The sequence below is a fragment of the Gadus morhua genome, chromosome 15, assembly GCF_902167405.1.
Source record: "Gadus morhua chromosome 15, gadMor3.0, whole genome shotgun sequence".
Lineage (NCBI taxonomy): Eukaryota > Metazoa > Chordata > Actinopteri > Gadiformes > Gadidae > Gadus > Gadus morhua.
This window is the reverse complement of record NC_044062.1, coordinates 24773815-24794787: the sequence shown is the minus strand read 5'-3', so window position 1 is coordinate 24794787 and position 20973 is coordinate 24773815. Positions and strand designations below refer to the sequence as shown.

At 43.7% G+C, this 20973-nt stretch overlaps 2 long non-coding RNA genes across 2 annotated transcripts; one reads left to right on the top strand and one right to left on the bottom strand.

Annotated features, from left to right (window-relative positions):
- Positions 1 to 4564: 4564 nt before the first annotated feature.
- LOC115559480 (uncharacterized) lies at positions 4565 to 14244 on the top strand. The gene is made up of 7 exons (XR_003979589.1): positions 4565 to 4814; positions 6951 to 7161; positions 13158 to 13234; positions 13363 to 13434; positions 13592 to 13636; positions 14011 to 14052; positions 14209 to 14244. It is a non-coding gene; the product is annotated as an uncharacterized LOC115559480 (long non-coding RNA).
- LOC115559481 (uncharacterized) lies at positions 5741 to 13438 on the bottom strand. Its single transcript, XR_003979590.1, has 3 exons — positions 13352 to 13438; positions 6940 to 7156; positions 5741 to 6309 (listed from the first exon to the last, which is right to left on the bottom strand). It is a non-coding gene; the product is annotated as an uncharacterized LOC115559481 (long non-coding RNA).
- Positions 14245 to 20973: the final 6729 nt, after the last annotated feature.

Sequence of the window (20973 nt, the reverse complement as noted above, 5' to 3'; positions counted from 1 at the left end):
ACGTGAGCTGCTAGTTTAGCGAAAGCAACCTGACGTCGTTGAAACATGCGAGCGAGCCGATCAAATCCTAATAACTATAAAACTAAAGATCAGACACAATCACTGACTGAAGATTATGCAAGTAAAAAGTATATTTCTTGCTAGAAATGTTATTAGAAACACGTTTAAACGGTGAATCGGTTCTAAAATATTGCAATTCCCATTCAGATAATAAAGATTAATAAAGATCATACACATTCACTGACTGAAGATTATGTAAGGAAAATGTACATTTCTCGCTAGAAATTGTCATTAGAAACGCGTTTAATGGTGTATCTGTCCTAAAATATTGCATTTCCCATTCAGATAATAAAGATTAATATAAGCTACGCCGTGTTCCGGAGCCGCGGGGGATTCTGGGAATTGGGGTTCTCAGTTGACAAATGGGGCTTTTGTTAACTTGTTTTGTTGTTAGGAATTAAGTGGGGTTAATGGGTTCGGGATGTTATGTGGTTGTGTGTTGTTCTATTAACATTGTTCGTGTGTTCATTATTGTCGACCATCGTTTCTTGCAGCTGTTCCGTGTTGAAGTCTCGTTCAATAAAAACCAACTCTCGTTGTCGAGCGTTCAATAAAAACCAACTCTCGTTGTCGAGTGGCCCCCCCCCTACAAACGTGTCTCCCCCCCCCCTCAACAAACGTGTCTCCCCCCCCTACAATCGTGTGTCCCCCCCCCCCCTCAACAAACGTGTCTCCCCCCACCCCCCCCCCCCCTCCCCGGTCACAACAGTCTCCCCCCCCCCCCCTACAATCATGTGTCCCCCCCCCCCCCCCTCAACAAACCGTGTCTCCCCCCCCCCCCCTCCCCGGTCAACAACAGTCCCCCCCCCCCCCCCCCCCCTAAACAATCGTGTCCACAATTTGCCGCGAAAGCCGTGAAACCCAAACCCCGAAACCCGCCTCCACAGCGGCACACGTGGATACTGTAGGTATAACACGCTATTTTTTACGTTGAAATGCTACGTATCCAGTGTTCATGGAAACGTACACCGTATACGTTTTTTCTTGGCGACTGGGTTGCTTGATCACAGTACACATAATCATGTCTTTCCTTTATCTCTTACAACAGGCTTTTTACAATGTATAATGTACCTCACAACTAAATTGCCCAAACAAGTTCTAGCTTTTGTGAGGGAAAATAACCTTGAAATGACGGGTACATGAATTGATCCTGGCAAAAACATCAAATGGCACCCAAGCAAAATACACAAATAAGGTAAAACAAACATGAACCTTGACGTTTCAGTTTCTGGGGAGCCTCGAGCGCCAGGTTCAAGAGCAGTTGACTGCTCGAGCAATACACTGCTCCTGAACCAGGCGCACGAGCCTCCCCAGGGAAGATGCTCATCTTCCGTTGATGTAGTTGCAACTACGGTCATACTGACATTTACAGCAATAAGCTAATAATTATTTCATATTATATACAACTCTTGGTAAGTAGACTAACACGAATAGCGATCATGTTTGACTGTCGGTCTGTTAGCAACTTTAGTTAGACCATATTCGTTCATAGATGACTAACTAGATATACTACTAACGTTAGCTTTATCATCAATGACATTCAGCTAAAGTCTGTGCCAAATTGCTAATGGCTACTGCTATGCCAGGATAGTTATTGCGGTTATCACAGCTGTGTATATTTACTTCACATTAATTGTAGTCTATGTTATATGAGGCTACGTTCATATATGAGTAACATTAAGAAACATTGCTCATATGGCCAACTTAAAATGTCAAAATTGCCAAAGAATAGCAGCTAAATGTCCGTTATATCAGAGACATCTATTGCGCTCGAGACATCGTTTGATTTGATTATCAAAGTTCATGACAGGGTTCTAGAAGGACATTGATAAAATATTAACGATTTCTTGTTTACAAAATTGTTCGTTTGCTGTACTACAAGTAATGGAATTTTTATACCAATAATACTATGAATACATTATATTCGTTTTAGTCCCATTTCCCAAGAAATAACGTTGTCACGGTCACCGCAGCTGGGTCCCTGACAGAGGTGGAGAAGAGTACTAAAATATTTTACTCAAGTACAAGTACTGTTACTCTGTTGAAATTGTACTCAAGTACGAGTAATTTACCGGTCAAAAAATCTACTCAAGTAAAAGTAAAAAGTAAATAATTTAAAATGTAAAAGTAAAAGTAAAAAGTTACTTTTTTACAATCAGATGTTTTTCTGCCTCTACTGTGATGTGCAAAAGCCCACCTGGGAAATCGAAAGCCCACCTGGCAAATTCCTTCATTCCTCCCACCTTCATTTAACATTTAGCATTTAACTATTTATTATATGCAGACATGTTTTCTGAATCTGTACACACTATATATTTTGTGCATCTGAATGAACATTTTGGTCACAAAACCTGCAACATGTCTCGCACATCGCTAATCATCAGTGTGCTGTGTTTAACGGATGTCAAATGGCAGAGTGGAGTAGCAAACTAGCGCGGGATCACCTCTGTCATAGTATGCTTCAGCTCAAATCTGTTGCCGAATGTAATAGGGAAATGTCCCCTCCTCCAATACAGCCTTGAAATATGACCCAATACACAGATTACCATGCTTTCTACAGCGCCCTGACTTTACAAAGCATTATACAAGAAATATGAAAGTCAAATGTAGCGCCGAAATCTCGTAGCTTGCCTGATTGCCCCAACAGTTCATGAACACATGAAAATGCTAAGCCCAATGTCACTGCGAGAAAGACGGTTGGTTTCACCACCGAAATCGTAGTTGGCATTGGCAATGGCAGTTGACAGTTGACCGTTTACATATCTGCGGCTGTCAATTGAAACATTGGGCTTATTTGTTTTGTTTAATATGCTTTCTGGCCTGATGGATGCATTTGGTAGGACGGATAACGGCAGGTTAGCAAGCTAACGTGCTTATACTATTATTAGCCAACTGAATAAGCACATTAGTGGGCATAGTTCTAAGCTAACTGCCGTCACAGTGCCAACAGGTTGCCACTTCAATATTGTATTACAGTATTAGCAGTACCATACACAGTTTTCGGGATATGGATAGCTTGTTTCAGTTTAAAACCTGGAAAGGCACGAGAAACATGACTTACCTCAACGTGCTTTCGGAGATTCGATGTCGAATTCTTGTAAGCTGATATGTTGGACTTCTTCGGCACACATAGTTTACATTGCATGATATAGCTTTCTCCACGTTTCTCCACGAAGCTGAACATGTTTTCAAGATAGGGCCAGGGGTGCACTAGGTTAGAGGATGAACGGCTCGTGTTGGTCTCCTCTGAAGTAGCAGGTGAATCTCCATCGTCTGCCTCCATGTCAGCCATCATCGTTTGAGTGAGAGACAGGTCGTACGCGCCAACACTCTTTATAAAAGAACTAGGTTCTAGGCTAGAATTCTAGAGCTGCCGGCGCGCAGGGGCTCAACGTTCAGTTTATTACATCCCATAATTCATTACCAGTTTCAGTGAGATTTTTTTTTACTCAGTAACGCTTGTGCTGTAAAATGTACCGAAGTACATTACTCCAAAGAAAATGTACTTAAGTAAAAGTAAAATTACACATTTTAAAAAGTAGTTAAAAAAGTACAAGTACACAAAAAAAGCTACTCAATTACAGTAACGTGAGTAATAGTAATTCGTTACTTTCCACCTCTAGCAGCTAAATCCCGCGAAACCGTCGCGGGGAAATCCAAATCATTAAAATGATAAATTTACTACGGGAAATCGACCCGTGGACACGTCGGCCCATCTACATATTGTACCATAATACTAAATAAAACCAAATATTAATGACCCCCTTCACCCAAGCCTCCACAAGGGCAAGAAAAAAATCTAATATATGAAGTAACGCGCTCACACTAACTAGACTGTCTTTATATAACTTAACTGCGTGCTGAATCCAACGTATCGTAATATTATTTCCTGAAAGAAAGGACAGCACTGTTGCATTCACAACTTTTAATCGCCAACAACGGACGTTTCCCTTTTTCAGCGTGTAATGGCCGTGAAGAAGCCATTACACGCTGAAGGGCGCGCGGCCCGAAACGTCCGTTGTTGGCGATTCAAAGTTTCGAAAGCAACTGAGTGCTGTCCTTGCTTTCATGAAACCATAATACTACAACTCCATTTCTAAATTACGCTTAATTGGGAAACAATTCTGCTGCTTACCTTGCTATGCCACATGTAAATTCATTGGCTGTCGGGTGCAGCCTGCTGGCAACGACGACTAATGTGCACACAGCACAGAAGTGTGCCCCCTCATTACAAATGCATTGAACCGGAACTGAAATCACACGCAGCCTCTATTTTTTTAACCAATCTGATCGCAGTTGATTTAGTACGTCAGGTGTGGCCATAATAAGAATGCATGTGCTTTTTCAACTTGAAGGGACTTGGGCAATACCATTTCAAATTATTACATAACTAAAAACGAAATGTTATTAAATGTTAACATTCAAATACACATTCACACAGAATGCACGGTTTTAATCCTGTCAGATAAGCACACTGCAAGCCATCTCATAAATAGTATATCTTAGTTTTTTTACAGCTGCCTGTAGGACCTTCTACACTTCAAAGTGAATGTATTTGTATATTTATCCTGAAATAGGTCCTTAATAGGCTATACATTATTAGAAGGGGGATTCTTCACTTGCATGTGAAAGGGTTAAATGCAACTATTCATTGTTGTCACACTATGCCATCAAAACTAACTTTGTGTTTTTTTTCTTCTTCATTTGCATATTTATGGGACACTGAAGACCATTCAAAGCTCACGGCAGAAAAGGTATCAAACTTGCATTTCATAATTGTATCCGATACACACAGAGATGGCCTCTTATTGGAGTAAAAGGAGGCGAGTCGTGTCCAAAGCAAGGGAGACAGAGAACGAGATTTTGCAGCAATTACATTTAATCAGGCTGAAAATGCCCCCCCTAGCTTACCAGATCTAGCACTGTGTGGGACAACTTCAGAATTCGAGAACAGTCCTTGCCAAAACACTACAGACAGTGATGCCAGTGAAAGAGAGGATTTTAGTGGGTTATCCAGCTCTGATGAAAGTGAGCCTGAGGAAATGAGTTTACAAGCTAAAACTAATGCAATGGGCATCAACTTTTGGCATTACTCTTGTTGCAGTTACCGCTCTTCTGTCAATATTGAGAGTACACCACTCTGAGCTGCCTAAAGATGCCAGGACACTTCTTGGCACTCAAAAGAAAATAGCTGTGCATGCATTAGGTGGTGGTGAATATCACCATTTTGGATTGGCTAAGGGAATTTTATCAAAATTGAATTCAATCCATTTGCCTATAGCTGCCTTCAGACAATTCGGTTACAATTCAACATCGACGGTTTACCCATTTCTAAGAGTTCAAAAGTTCAGTTTTGGCCAATTCTGGCGATGCTTGATTGTGATTACACAAAAAAACGCTTTTATTATTGGTTTGTTTTGTGGAACTGGAAAACCATCTAGTGTGTATGACTACCTCAAAGAATTTGTCAATGACCTTACCCAGCTACTGAGGAATGGAGTGACCTTCAGAGGTAAACCTCTAAAGGTGATGGTGTGCTCCTTCATTTGTGATGCTCCAGCACGTGCTTTTGTCAAACAGATGAAGTCCCACAATGGCTACTCTGGGGTGTGACAAGTGCAATCAAGTTGGCGTGTGGCAAAATAAAATGACATATCCTGAAATAAATGCCAGGCTTAGATCAGACGAAGACTTTGCTTTAATGTCAGACACAGATCACCACCTGCGACCTAGTCCCCTTACTGGCATTGTTCAGATGGTAACCCAGTTTCCATCTGAAATGTTGCGAAAGCCTCAACTACCATTACAACATGTAGTCTAGAGACTGTCAGAGGTGCATCAAACTGTTACTCCACCTCCAAGTAAGCAACCCCTTTTGTACGACATACACCAGGATGGTCCTTTGCCTCTGCAATTCAGTACTGCCAAACAGTACAGAAAGGTAGCAACAACAGATTTTCAACAAAGGACTGGGAACAACTGCATAGCAGTAGGACAGGATATTGGACTGGTCCAAAACATTGTGCTATCCTCTGGTCAGTCTTCATCATCTACAGACGATTTGGGTACAAGGAATCCCATTTCACATATCCCTGCCCCTCCTCGAATAGGCTGTTTTCAGGTCCATACGTTGGTAGATGATCTTGAGGTTGAGCTCCTTGGGGATGTCAGCAGAAAATGTGTGCTTTTTCCAGACCAAGACCATTATGTTGCCATCCCTCTTCTTCACCAATCCTAATTCCTTGTCTTCTGCAATCCAAAAAAGAAAGAAAAAAAAGATTTTTTGTTATTGAACTTTTCTTTATATAAAATACACCAGTCCTAAAATCGAATTGATGAACGAATAGCCAAAAAAATATATATCTGAGTGGTGACAAACTGCTGTAAATCAGCTGTGAATGATCTGAGTAGTTAGAGTGCTTCAGCTGAGTAGCATTGTATACTCTGCTTTTTTTTTTCTTTCTATTTTTTTTGTCTTTGTGAAGCTAATTCTGGGGAGGGGGCATTTGCCTCGAGCCCGGCAAGCCTTTGAAGATAGTTAGGTTGTAGATAGTTAGGCTTAGATAGTAGTTAGAGACGACAGGTTTCAGAGTACGTCTTCACACAAGTTAAGCTGGTGTATGCAGTTCTCTCACCACTTATGATAGTGATTCAATTTTCAATTAAATTGTATTTGTATAGCCCTTAATCACCATTACAGTCTCAAAGGGCTTAACAGGCCAAATATTTCTGAGACTGATCAACTGTGATCACTGTTGATCTTGCAACATACACACTATGTTATATATAACAACAACGACTGATATATAGGCCAAATATATTTCTACAGCTTATTTTTCACACTCAAAACACAGCGATTTTTTATTTTCTTTCATTCACCTCATTGACAGATGGCACAGGTGTGGAAGGTCGTCGAATTCAAAGATAGGAGCACTACCATAGTGCCAAGCAGCTGGTTGGAGGAGGCAGGGGAGTCATGGAATTGTTTCTGGCCTCCTAGTTCTTATGATCATATCCGCCTCCAGAAGGCAGTCGCGCACCACCTTCCTCCAGGTGCAGCGTGGGACGTGCACGGTGACGTGAGGGTCTTGGTTAGCTGTGGTAAGGAAAAATGCTGCATATGAAAACGTTTCTATAAGATTCAACTTGCTCAATTTCACTAATGCATGCCATTCCCTTTCAGCAACATATGTTAAGGCAAAGGACTACCTGAAAAAGTCCTTACAGTGCTTAACATCAGACAAGACCCTATCAGAAGGAAAAGAAGGTAAAAAACAAAAAATGTTCTCCTCTCCAGAGGTGAATGGGGCCACACATTCCCGCTATCCATCAGACCCTCCCAACCCTCTAAGCCCCTTCCTTGGATAAACGACTCCCTTCCAGTGGCGTTTCTACATTAGGGGCAGGTGGGGCAGTGCCCCACCAGACCCACGAGATGGCGCTGTTGAGCAGAAGGCGCAATCCATTCTACTTCGTGGCAAACTATATATATATTTTTATATGCAAAGTAGCGTACATATTTGTGTGAATAAACTTGACTCACAAGCATTATAGCCTTGTTTTGGAGTAATTTGATTCGTGTGTTCTACTGCCTGTGTGCTTGCTTGAATGAACGTTGTCTATATTTACGTTTCCTGTTTCCGGAGGGGCAAAGACCCACGCTGCCCCACCGTTACCATAGAAACAGCAATGAGCGCGAACCACCACCGGCCAAAGTTAACATTGAGGCTAGGGGCAATTTCAAATTTGCCCCTAGACGTTAACTGCGTAATCTACGTATTCTACGTAATGTAGACTTGGATAATGCGAAACCCGCGAAAACTCTACCCTGAGACTAAGCAAAAAAGAAATACAGTGAGAGTGAGATCAGGAGTTACAGGAGATTTACAGAAGAGTTCGCTATCGGTAGTTTTTTAATGAATGAATAACAATGAATAACGTAGATTATTTGCTGAGGGTGCAATTCAGCACATTGCCGCCGGAAGAAAAATTAGAAATAAAACGTTTGGGACCACACAGACCAGACGACTTCATTCTGAACCAGCCTGGTGAGAAAACCAACCGAAATCTCAAGATGGAGTGGTTTGAAAGAAAGACATGGCTAACTGCGAGCACAACAAAAAGAGCACTGTTTTGCTTTCCATGCCTTCTTTTTGGAAATACCACAAGAACGGTAAAGCATGAAAGTAGCAAAGCTCATATCAATTGCGCCATGAAATTGGGACTATTGGGACGGGTCAACATCATGGCACAGCTGGACAGTGCTTATCAGCGGAGCATTTTAGAGCACAACAAGCAGGCGGAGGAAAACCGATATGTACTGGGGAGACTGATATCGTGCCTAAAGCTGTGTGGGAAGTGTGAACTGGGTCTGCGTGGTCACGATGAGTCGGCCGACTCTGTAAACCCAGGCATTTTTAGGTACATTTTTTAAACGATGTGCGAGGGCGACACCAGGCTGAGACGTCACTACGATTCGGAGCCTACGTTCAAGGGGACATCAAGCACCATTCAGAACGAACTCCTGGATTGCATGTTTGAGGTCTACAGGTGTGAGGTGGCCAAGCATTTGCGGGACACCCAGTTTGTAGCTGTCCAGGCGGATGAGACCACTGATGCCTCATGCAAATCGCAAATGGTCATAGTCCTGAGATACATGGTGGACAGCAGCGTCACAGAGCGGTTTCTTGAGTTCATTGAAGTGAAGGACAAAACTGCCATTGGCCTTTCTACTGCTATGAAACATGTCCTCGACCCACTGGGACTGAATGACAAGCTCATAGCCCAAACCTATGACGGGGCAGCGGTTATGCGTGGCAGTGTAGGCGGCGTGCAAGTACTTATTAAGGAAAGCTACAAAAAACGCAATATTTGTACATTGCTACGCACACCAGCTGAACCTAACTCTGCAGCAAGTATGTGCATCCAGGATCAGTGAGCTGAAGGTGTTCTTTGCTGATCTGTCTGGATTTGCCACGTTCTTCTCCACCTCACCGAAACGAACGGCGGCTCTGGCAGAGACATCGGACAGGCGGATCCCGCTGCCACCCGGCACCCGATGGAATTTTAAAAGCAGGACCGTGAATGTGGTATGGGAAACTCGCGAAGATATACTGGAGTGTCTGGATAACATTCGCACTAAACCAGGATGGGACAAGGTGTCCATCAGCGAGGCATTCGGCCTCTCCATTCACCTGCGGGATCGTACGTTTCTCCAGCTGCTGGAGTTCTTTGCCAGAGTTATGCCAGAAGTGGTTGTTTTGTATGGCATACTACAGAAAAGAGAGATTGACGCATCTGGGGTGAATCGTGCAGTGGAGAATTTCAAAGTGCACGTGAAAGAAATCAGAGAGAAAGCAGATGAGATTGGTAACCAAGCCAGTGAGGAGCCGGGCACATCAAAGCGCAGGAAAACAAATACGCCTGCCGTGATGAAGGAGGCCTGTGATACGATGATTGCGCAAGTGGAAGACCGGTTCTCACAGAGTGACCATCTTATTGCCGCACAACTGGTGGACTGGGAAATCTGCACTGTGGCTGTTCAAAGCCATTCACGGACAACAACCTGCAAGAGGCCTTGTCTGAAACCTGCACTCTACTCAGCATCATCATCACAACCCCCATGACGTCTGCGGAGTCTGAGAGGAACTTTTCAACGCTGAAAAGGATAAAGACTTTCACTAGGAACACGATGGACAGAAGAGACTGAACGCCCTCTCCATGCTTTCTATTGAAAAAACCTTCATTAATGGACTGATGGATTTTAACGACAAAGTAATCGAGAGGTTTGCTCAAGCAAAGAACCGTCGAGCCAACTTCCTTTTTAAGTGATCGGCATTGGTGAGTCAAAACCTTTTTTTTTTTTTGGAGCTGAAGGAGATCGTCTTTTTTGTTTAATAAATTATTGAAGTTATTGAATCTATGTGTCTGTCTAATTGTTTTACTTTAATCAATGCTATTGTAGCGACCATGGGACAGTTACATAGTTTGTGTGTTATGTGTTACATTATATTTCGTTGTCCGTTATGCCAGTTGTTCTATGTGCATGTATTGTAATGTTCTTCTTGTCATTCAGCGTGGGGGCGAATCATTAGGTCAGCTGGGGGAGGGCTTGGAAGAACCTGAGGGTGGGGGCCTGCACGCGAGTGAGACCGTGTTGGGGGTTGCCGGGGTAACCGGGGTTTGTTTTGGTCCGGTTTTCAGCTGTTGGTGACAATGTTGACAATGTTGTTACAACGTTACGGGTTTCAGTGACCTGGTTTTTGGTTCATTAAAACTACCTTCAACTACTAATGACTCGACATGATTATGTCACCGGCGAGGTCGTTACACTATATTATAGTGCGTACCATGTTGGCGCTCTGAGATTCTTTGGAACGTTTGCGTTTAAAATATAATGCAATATTATTATTATAATTTTTATTATTATTATTATAGGCAACATCTTTGTGTCGTACTGAGCGCTAAAGCATGTGAAATGTATTTATATAGGATGTCTGCCCCCTGCTGGCACTCAAAATGCAGCCCATAGTATACCTGACTGGTCTATATACGTAGGCCTACTGTTATAATAATCAGCTACCTCTATTTTTCTGACGTAATATGACGTCATATCAATTTGCCCCATCAGAAATTTCAGGCTAAAATCGCCACTGCTCCCTTCAATCGATGCGCTCTAACCTCATGGGCTGCTGAGAGAGAATGGCAATAAAACTAACAACCTATCAGATTTAACGGAATACCAGTAACTATTATCATCTTTTGCTTACAATGTCACAGCAGCGAAAAGGTCTTGTTACAATGACAAGATTCACAATACAACTGACACCCGGAAACTGTTCTCTACTTTCAAATATCTACTAAACCTTTCCCCTCTTGCTACAAACCTCACAGCAGACCCTTATGCTTCATTCTTTACTGACAAAGTGGCTGCTAATAGCAGGCAGTTCTCTGAAACCATCCACAGGCAACTTATCATCCCTCACTACCTTCGAAAAGCTCCTGAAAACTCAGCTCTTCCTAGAATGACTCTTGTCCTAACACTTTTAACTTTCAATGCACTCTCTTCCATCTTTCTATTGCACTTAAACTTCAGACAGTGTTCGGGTGACTAGTGACACTTTTTGGCACTCTTAGCAAGGTTTTAAATAGTGTTGTAGCTTAAATGTTAGTCCTCTTGTAAATCGCTTCAGCTCAAAGCATCTGCTAAATGCATAAATGTATATGTTCTCTGTTAAAGGTTGTATAGGTGATTTGCTTTTTTGGCCATTTTTGCAAAATTACTTGAAATCCTTATCATAACCCGCTTACAGCCACTGAGTTAGAAGTACTGGCATGAAAATTAAACAAGTCAATCATCTGTGGAAACGGGCAGGGCTCGAAAAACTCCAGCCAATCATTTCCATTGCCACCGAGTTGCATTGGACAGTAAGTACGTCAATCAAACGGTCGTACTGCACTCCCCCTCCCCCGCGCCCCGCGCGCGACCCCTTCGTGCAGTACTCGTGACCCAGAGCTCGTGACCCAGAGCAAGCTCCTGTTTGTTGTTATCCTGGCGGTAGCTACTGGAACTAGTTAATCCACATTTGGACCTAGCAGTAGAAGACAATTTCCATGGCAGACAAGACGCCACCATCCCCACCACCACCACCACCACCAGCAAAGAGAAGGAAAACTCTTTTTCAGAGAGTAATTGATAATAAAAACGCTGAAAGAGAAAAACTGAAATCAAGAATAATCCTAGGCGCTGCTTTCGAACGTTGGCGGCAACTGAAGGACGAGAAGGGTCTAAAAACCGATGCTTGTGTGGCGGTTGACCTAGTTTCAAAGTTTATACCGTTTATACTCGGTAATACCGGTGTGGAGACGAGTGTATTACTCGGTGTGAAAATGTCCACACCGCGGCAACCCTAGTGAAAACCAGGACTTCCAATACAATTATATGAAACAAACATAATTTTTCTAAAAATAGTAATGATTTATGTGACCGTTTAATGTTTATAACATCTGGTCCAACCATTGCAGCGAGAACGTATTCTCAGCAGGGGGTGCTGGGAAAAAAAAAACTCAGCCTGCACTAGACTCGCAACTCGTTACATTGATAAAAAAAGATGTATAGCAGCGCAGCTCAATTACACCAGTGCATGCGCGGACAGTTGAAAATCGATCGTTCACATCCAGCTGCTCACAGAACAAGTTTAGCGCACCACCGCTACCCTCACACTTTTTCATATAACCTTTTTTCAGCACTAGGTCATATGAGCATTAAATAAATGCTGCGTCTCAAAATGCCTTGGACAGCAGCGAGGATGACTCGCTTTGCCACGGGCCGAAACAGTTCGGAGCGACCACAGCCAGAGCGAACACAGCGGGGCAGAGGAGTGTCAGGAATAGTCTTTGGTGTACACATCAGTACGGCCTATTTGCACTACTGTTTAGTGGCAATGCAGTGTTTTATTCGATGCCTTTTTATTTTCGTATATTATTTCAATGAATACAATTTATTTATTCATAAAAAACGGATCTGGTCTTCAAATCTTTTTTCCAAATATAGGTCGTCTTACAATGGGGTTTGTGGTTATATTCGGACCAATACGGTACAGCGGGCGCTCACATGACGTTAAGCATTTCCTGGTGCATAATGTGACGCTTCAGAACCTAAAATCCCGTATCTCCCCGTTGACACGACAACACATAACCGGCGTTTTCAGAAATCTCCACTTTGGCCGGAGTTTTTAGAAATGATCGTTTTCTGTGATAAGACAGGGCCTCGGACAGGGGGTGTTGCAGCACCCCCAGCACTCCTACTTCCCGCGGTACTGGGTGCAACTTACAGCTGAATGTAGTGCCATGTTGTTAAACGAAAACCTACGCTAGCCTGGCTCGCTCTCGCGCATCTCTGTTCGCGCTCGTGCATGATTGCGCGTCCAGGTACTTGGAATGGGTGGAGTCAGAGTCAGCGTTGAAGGAGAGGGGGTAGGACCATTTGAGTTGTGTATTTTCAAAATCTGCTGGCGTTTCGCAAATCACCTACCCAACCTTTAATATTTCTGGTGTTACCCACTGACTGCCATGACTGTCCTTGCTTTGTTCCAAAGGCCAAACTCACGCTACCTGCAGGAGCCAGCTGGAAGAGTCCAGACCACTAGGGGCCCGCCGCAACACTTTTTTGAAGGTGCAGACCTTTAGAGTTAAACTGAACAGCAATGAAACATTTTAGAAATTAAAATATAAATATTTCAGAAACGGCTGTTTGACTGCCCATTTAGTCTGAAATTAAACTGGCGCTTACTATGCTTCAAGGTGTGGACACTGATGACGAGGCACCACCCCCCCTAAGGAAAACAGCCCGACAATCTGTAGATGTAGGGCCAGGTAGGAGGGGCTAAAAAATATGTTGTATGTGTTTACTGGTTAATGCCAGTACAAATGGTACTTTGAAGCACCATTTGAAACAACAGCATGTTTAACACAAATGTTAGAAATACCATTTGGCTCTCTTATTCAGTTTTGAAGTGTTTAATTTTTTCAGACATCAATAGTGAGTGGCTATTTGGGCCATCGACCACCCAAAGAGGTAATTTTACTTATCAATAATTGTTCCTCATACATAGTTTTCCCCATCTGCCCCGTTGATCATTGCTTCACCAACACGTTTTTTGACACATTTCATTGTTGGTCTGAATGGTTGAAGGACTACCCAACTGCATACAAAGCCATTCCTCTTGTGCAGTAAAGAATACACCACACACACACACACACACACACACACACACACACACACACACACACACACACACACACACACACACACACACACACCTCTGTTGTTGGCATCCCAGGACCAAGCCGAACTTCCTCGATATGAGGCTAACTGATGGTTGAACAAGTAAAACTTAAAATATTGTAACTTACACACAATTACATGAAATTATTATTTTTGTATTCCAGCTCAATCAAATGGCAGCCAGAGACTTGAGCTACTACATCTAGGTAAGCGTCAGTAGAACACCTAATTTCAACATGTATTTATTGAAAATGTATTTATATTAATTTCTTACAAGGTAAATCTTACAAACTCTTCCTTAAATACACTACTTTGAAAAAAATACTTGACACTTGACACTAATCAATGACTTTTAAATATAGATACAGTCCAACCAAGCCACCAGCTATTGCATGTTAAGTCGAGGAGACAAACATTCTAACCATTTTTTCATCATTATCATACACATTATAATTAAGATGAAATGGGAAAGTACACCAAAGTACACCAAACCCCAGAAAACATTTCTAATAAGTAACTTACATGAACAGATATGGGAATATCTAAAGTCGTGGAGCTGCTTTCCAAAGTACTGGAAGAAAATACATTGATGAAAGCGGAAATTACCAACCTGGGGAGTGAAGTGAGGGCGCTTAGGACGCTTTTCAATTAGCAGAGGCTGTTATGAGAGAAACCCCCTGCGAAAAACCAAAGATGGTAGGTACAAATCTGCACTACCCAAAAGCTAGTCAAAGTATATGTGTAAATGAATAAAACCATACCTCTTTTTTCCAGCCATCCACTACATCACCCAGTATTTGTAGGAATTATCTTTCAAAACAAAATTAACACATTACTCATTATGTGAAACAGTGAGGAGTTCACCTAACCTAAATTGGTACATACAGTATCTCACAAAACCCTATGCCATTTTTTCAAATGTTTTATTGTATCTTCTCATGGGATAACTCCATAGACATGAAACTTTGATGTAACTTAAAGAACTCAGTGTAGAGTTTGTAGATTACGATAGATTTATTGTCACTATGGGCGCAATGGTCATGTTCATAATTAAGTGTACTCAGTTATGTGGCCAGCTGTTTAGTTGTTAATGGATGTGTTTTTAGTCATATTCTGAGGACAATAAATCTATAGTTCTCTACAATACGTATAATGACTAGTTTAAGTTATAATAAAGTTTCATGCCAAGGGTTATCCTATGAAAAGATACAATAAAATATTTGCAAAAATGGGAGGGGTGTAGGCCTATTCACTTTTGGGAGATATTGTAATTATACATGTTACAATTATCAATGTTTCACTTGTTTGTTTGTTGGTTTATTATGTCTTGTCAGATCTTAAAGGTCCCATGACATGCTATTTTATGTATTCTTTAATATAGGTATTAGTGGGCAACTAACACAGTATTCAAAGACGTTCCCGAAATTCAGCCGCGGTGCAGAGTTACAGCCACTCCGAGCCAGTCGCACATTGAGCTTCCCCCAAATGCGCTGTTTCGGTGGGCGTGTCAAGGAGGAGGGTGGGGGTGTGGCCCTGAGCAGCTTGCAGCCACGGTACCGTGCGCTCTGTTTACAGTGGATGTATCGCAATGGCGAGGCGCACTCAGCCTTTAGCCGTGTTCTGTAAATATTCTAGAACACACGGGAGTCCTGGAGCTCTATATCTAAATATTATCATCTAGCCTACACAGATATCTATATCATATAATATATATTATCACGGCCAAAAGCTGTGTGAGCCGATATTATGAATCTCAAACGACCGCGTTGGATTCTCCGACGTTCCTGGTTCTTCAACGTCCACATCAATGTGAATACACACACTGTAACGCAAGTGTTTCTTGTCGGTTCTTTGACGTGTCTTGTATTTCCACAACGAGACTGTCGTGGGGGTTATCTGAGCCATGGTTGAGAAGGAATTGGGGGAAAGGAACTTAGGTTTGACTCGCTGAAGTACATGAACTGCGACATGCCGCCGGTTGCCGCGAGGCACCATCGCCCGGCAGCGGGCAGCCGGCAGCAGGCAGCGCGCGGTTCAGTCGACTTCAGGTTGATGTGAAAGTGGAAGAACCAGAGACGTCGCAGAAACCGACAAAGTCGTTTGTGATTCATAATATCGTCTGGAGGCGCACACAATATGTTATATGATATAGATATCTATGTATTATATGATATTATTTAGATATAGAGCTCCAGGACTGTAACGCAAGTGTTGTACACTTCCTTGTTATTTGGATAACCGTTCTGCTGTTGGTGTGATGGCGCATGGAGGAGAAAGGGATTGTTGGCGGCGAATGTCTCCCGCTTGAGCCCCGCTGAGGGACCACCGCCGGAGGCGGAGGTGCATAAGCGCTGCCCGGCAAAGATCCCTTTCTCCTCCTTGTCGTGGTTCATGTTCTTGAACCACGTCAAAGCCAAAGTTCCTTCCCCCCAATTCATTCTCAATCTTGGCTGAGATAACCCCCAATACGAGTCTCGTTGTAGAAATACCAGAGACGAGAGTCCGACGTGTTATGCGCCATCACACCAAGAGCAGAACGGTTATCCAAATAACAAGGAAGTGTACACCACTTGCGTTACAGTCCTGGAGCTCTATATCTAAATAATATCATATAATACATAGATATCTATATCATATAACAGATTGTGTGCGCCAGTCCAGACGATATTATGAATCACAAACGCAGGGCCGACGGACTGCGGGGACAAAGGGGACAGTTGTGGGGGGGCCCACGGCAGAGGGGGGGAGCCCATGAAAAAAAAAAAAAAATACTTATCGGTCATGTCCCCCCCCCCCGTCAACAATCGCTCCATACCCCCCCCCCCCCCCCCATCAACAATCGCTCCATGCCCCCGTCAACGTAGTACCTATAGTATAGGGGCCCAGGATTTGGTGCTACGGCCCTGCACAAACGACTTTGTCGGGTTCTGCGACGTCTCTGGTTCTTCCACTTTCACATCAACCTGAAGTCGACTGAACCGCGCGCTGCCTGCTGCTGGCTGCCCGCTGCCGGGCGATGGTGCCTCGCGGCAACCGGCGGCATGTCGCAGTTCATGTAGGCTACTTCAGCGAGTCAAACCAAAGTTCCTTTCCCCCAATTCCTTCTCAACCATGGCTCAGATAACCCCCACGACAGTCTCGTTGTGGAAATACAAGACACATCAAAGAACCGACAAGAAACACTTGCGTACAGTGTGTGTATTCACACACACACACATGTGGCGCTCGCACGGTCGAGTCTCATTGGCGGGCCAACATCTCTGGGCGGGCCAGGCAGAGTAAGGGGAGGAGCTGAGATTCATGATGACGTCATGAGAACAGACATTCCAAATCAGCGCGCTTGAGCCTCCGCTTTTTCAAAGGCGAGCAGAACAGCTAGTGCTAGTTTTACACCAAACGCAAGTTTTAGCCACTGGGGGACCATAGGCAGGCTAGGGGAACTCATATTTGTGTTAGAAAACCTCACAAAGTGAGATTTTCATGTCATGGGACCTTTAACATTCAGTCTAATTGGAGGGCACACTGCAAAAAGAGGCCGTAAGAAGGATGTTGCAGAGTGGCCTAACAAATAACCTGGCGTGTCGCTTCAACTGGGCAGGGAAAGGCTTCAAGGAAGCCTTTAAAAGCACTGTCCTCAGTGATGTACTGTTCGGTATGTTTGCCAAAACTCAGTCACACCACACAAGCATCAGACACAGATACCACTGATTAAAATAAATGCTTTTAAAACAGCAAGTCCATTTTTTAATATGCACTATGGGTAGTCTTCTGAGCTATTCTTATTTCATGTAAAATCAGAAAAAGTAAATTTATAGGCTACTATGCGATCTCAGTTTTGTGTCCAGATGCAGCAATTCTTTTAACACTGACAATATGTTTGGTAGCAAGTGACTGCTACGCTAAACCCCCACTAGCTAGCGAGCTAGCCATCAAGAAACCAAGCTAAACACATACAGGGCTCACAATAAAACGGTCGCGTCAACACATTGTTTAACAGACTATCAAACCACATTACAAAGACGAAGTACACCCAAGGGTAGGCTACTTACAATTTCAACAGCAACAAAGCAAAGTCGGCGTCCGTTTTGAAGTCTTCGGATTCCCTTACTTGACGCCATTCCGCAAAAGCTCGCCCTAGGTTCACTCGTGTCTGGTCTATTCTCTGGTCCAACTTCTTCTTATTCTCCTTCTGTTCCACCGACAGTCGCCTCTTGGGTCCCTTATCGGTCGATGGATCCATGATGAATGCAACAATTGCCTCGCAACTGGCTTTTATATACAACCGGTGCCATGTTTGGGGGTGTGTCTGTGCCGTAAAGCATTTTCGAAACTACAATCTGACTACATTTTCGAGGCGCGATTGGATACTTATGCTGCATCACATCCGGATTGTGTCTGTCCGAACAGAGCAAGTTGCATATTCGCTTTTTCCTTGGAGAAGCAACTTGGGGCAATGACACACCCACCAAACGACCCAGCAATGGTTGTAGAACCATCAGAATAACTCTCAACCTGCATAATTAATGTAATTTTGGCTAAAAAAGTTGCATAGTGGGCCTTTAAAACAACAAGCGCATCTTGCAGGCAGGGAAAGGTGAAAGGTCACGTTGATAGCCTATGACGTCACCCAGTGGCAGCAGCGCACTGAGCGCCGGTAAAAGAGGCTACAAAGTACAAACTTTGCTTCTATATTATTACTTTTAGACATTTTACTCTCGAATAATTGATTCACATGTTAATGTTTAATTGTTCATGTGTAAATTTACAAAGCATTGAAAATTTAAATTACCACTCAAAAGGGCACTTTGGTCCTTCAGAGAGAAAAGGGCAGGGGCTCGGGCACCCATAGCCCCCCCCCTCTGCACGTGCCTGCCGTAGGGTGTGAATGGGCCTTACGCCTCGTTTCCACATACGTATGTTTTTCGTGTCCGTGCTTCCGTAAATTTACGGAAGGAGTCGCTAGTGTTTTACGTACGGGCATGAATTTATTTACGGACAAAAGATGTTAGGAGAAATCAGCGGATTGTTTACTCCGGGTAGGAAATGAGTGCCCAAATGAAGGAGTTCAAGTACCTCGGGGTCTTGTTCGCGAGTGAGGGTACTATGGAGCGTGAGATTGGCCGGAGAATCGGAGCAGCGGGGGTGGTAATGCGTTTGCTTTACCGCACCGTTGTGACGAAAAGAGAGCTGAGCCGCAAGGCAAAGCTCTCGATCTACCGGTCGATCTTCGTTCCTATCCTCACCTATGGTCATGAGGGCTGGGTGATGACCGAAAGGACGAGATCGCGGGTACAAGCGGCCGAGATGAGTTTTCTCAGAAGGGTGGCTGGCGTCTCCCTAACTCGGATTAGAGCCGCTGCTCCTTTAAAGGAGTCAGCTGAGGTGGTTCGGGTATCTGGTAAGGATGCCCACTGGGCGCCTTCCTTGGGAGGTGTTTCAGGCACGTCCAGTGGGGAGGAGACCTCGGGGAAGACCCAGGACTAGTTGGAGAGATTATATCTCAACACTGGCCTGGGAACGCCTCGGGATCCCCCCGTCAGAGTTGGTCAATGTGGCCCGGGAAAGGGAAGTCTGGGGCCCCCTGCATGAGCTGCTCCCCCCGCGACCCGACCCCGGATAAGCGGATAGGAGACCGGTACTTTGGAACATGAGGATCGACATATACAGAGATAAAAACAAAACCAACAGGCTTGGAAAGAGATCGCTGAGGAGTTTGGCCTGACATACGTACATTCTCGTATGCGATCCAACCGTCTCCGACCGAAAGTCCATTCATTCCTATGTGATTCTCCGTAATGTCCGTTTTTCCTCCGAGACTCCTCCCCTCCGTAAAATTTCTGTCCGGTATGTCCGTAATACACGTTCAAAAAATGTAACTTTCGCCGTCGTTTTACGGAGATACCGTATGGAAGTTTTTATGTTTTTCACAAAACATGTAAGTACCTGGCAGGCAAACTCCTCGCCGATCTCTTTCCAAGCCTGGTTGGTTTTGTTTTTATCTTATGTCGATCCTCATGTTCCAAAGTACCGGTCTCCTAAAAACGGCCATTATCATACGTTCCCCAATCTTTTTGGCTGACCGTAAATAAATTCATGTCCGTACGTAAAACACTAGCGCCCCCTTCCGTAAATTTACGGAAGCACGGATACGAAAAACATACGTATGTGGAAACGAGGCGTTAAAGGGACACTGTGTAAAAATTACTCCCATCTAGTGGTAAAATTGTACATTGCATTCAAACTAATAGTGCTTGCTTGTTCAAAAACTACGGTGGGCAGTATGTGCCAAGAAGCTGTGTCATGACATCCAATACTACCTCATTCGAGTGATGATGAGGTTCATTATTTCAAACAGATTTCAAACTGCATTGAATCATTAGTGTAAGCTAATGATGTATGAGTAATTACTCCTCGAGCAAGATAGTGAATTATTTCAGTCATCATTCACGCTGGCTCAGAGTGAAAACGTGTTTGCATTTCCTGTACCACGTAGTGCTTTTTGTCCCTCTCGGCAGTTCATAGACTCGGCAGTTCATAGATCAGAAGAACATGGGAGCCTCCATGAAGCCTCCTCCTATGCAATCCCCCAGGAACACTGCATACTTCCGCAATCCACCAGTGCTCAGCGGCCAAGCCTGGTATTGCAGCTGTTCAAGCGGGCTGTGGACGGGTCCCTCAAATCATGGGACCCAGAAGTAGATATCTCTGTTCACTTCAATGCAAGTGGGGAACAGGAATGTGTCTCCGCAAAAAATTTCTGGATATCAATCAAAGGCTCATAATTACCTTCATGCCATGTCCTAAAAAAAATTATGTTTTTTCTTTTGAAAACGCCACCTCAAGCGTTTTATTAGCTGGGGTGTGCAGCTGAAAGGAGACGTAGTGAAACAAATGGCATCCGAGAGGGCCTAGTTCAGTGCTCCGTTAACGTGTCCGATTTTTGGACTGGTTCATCTGCTGCTCAATAACTCTCACAGGTCCTCTGCTTGCGATCATTGTGATTCATCATGTATTGATCCATTTATTCAAAAGATCCAAAGACAAAGAACAGGTGCATTACGGTATCATTTTATATTGTTGTTGGACCGGAGTGGGGGGATGGGCATGCGTTCTATATTTCTGCATCC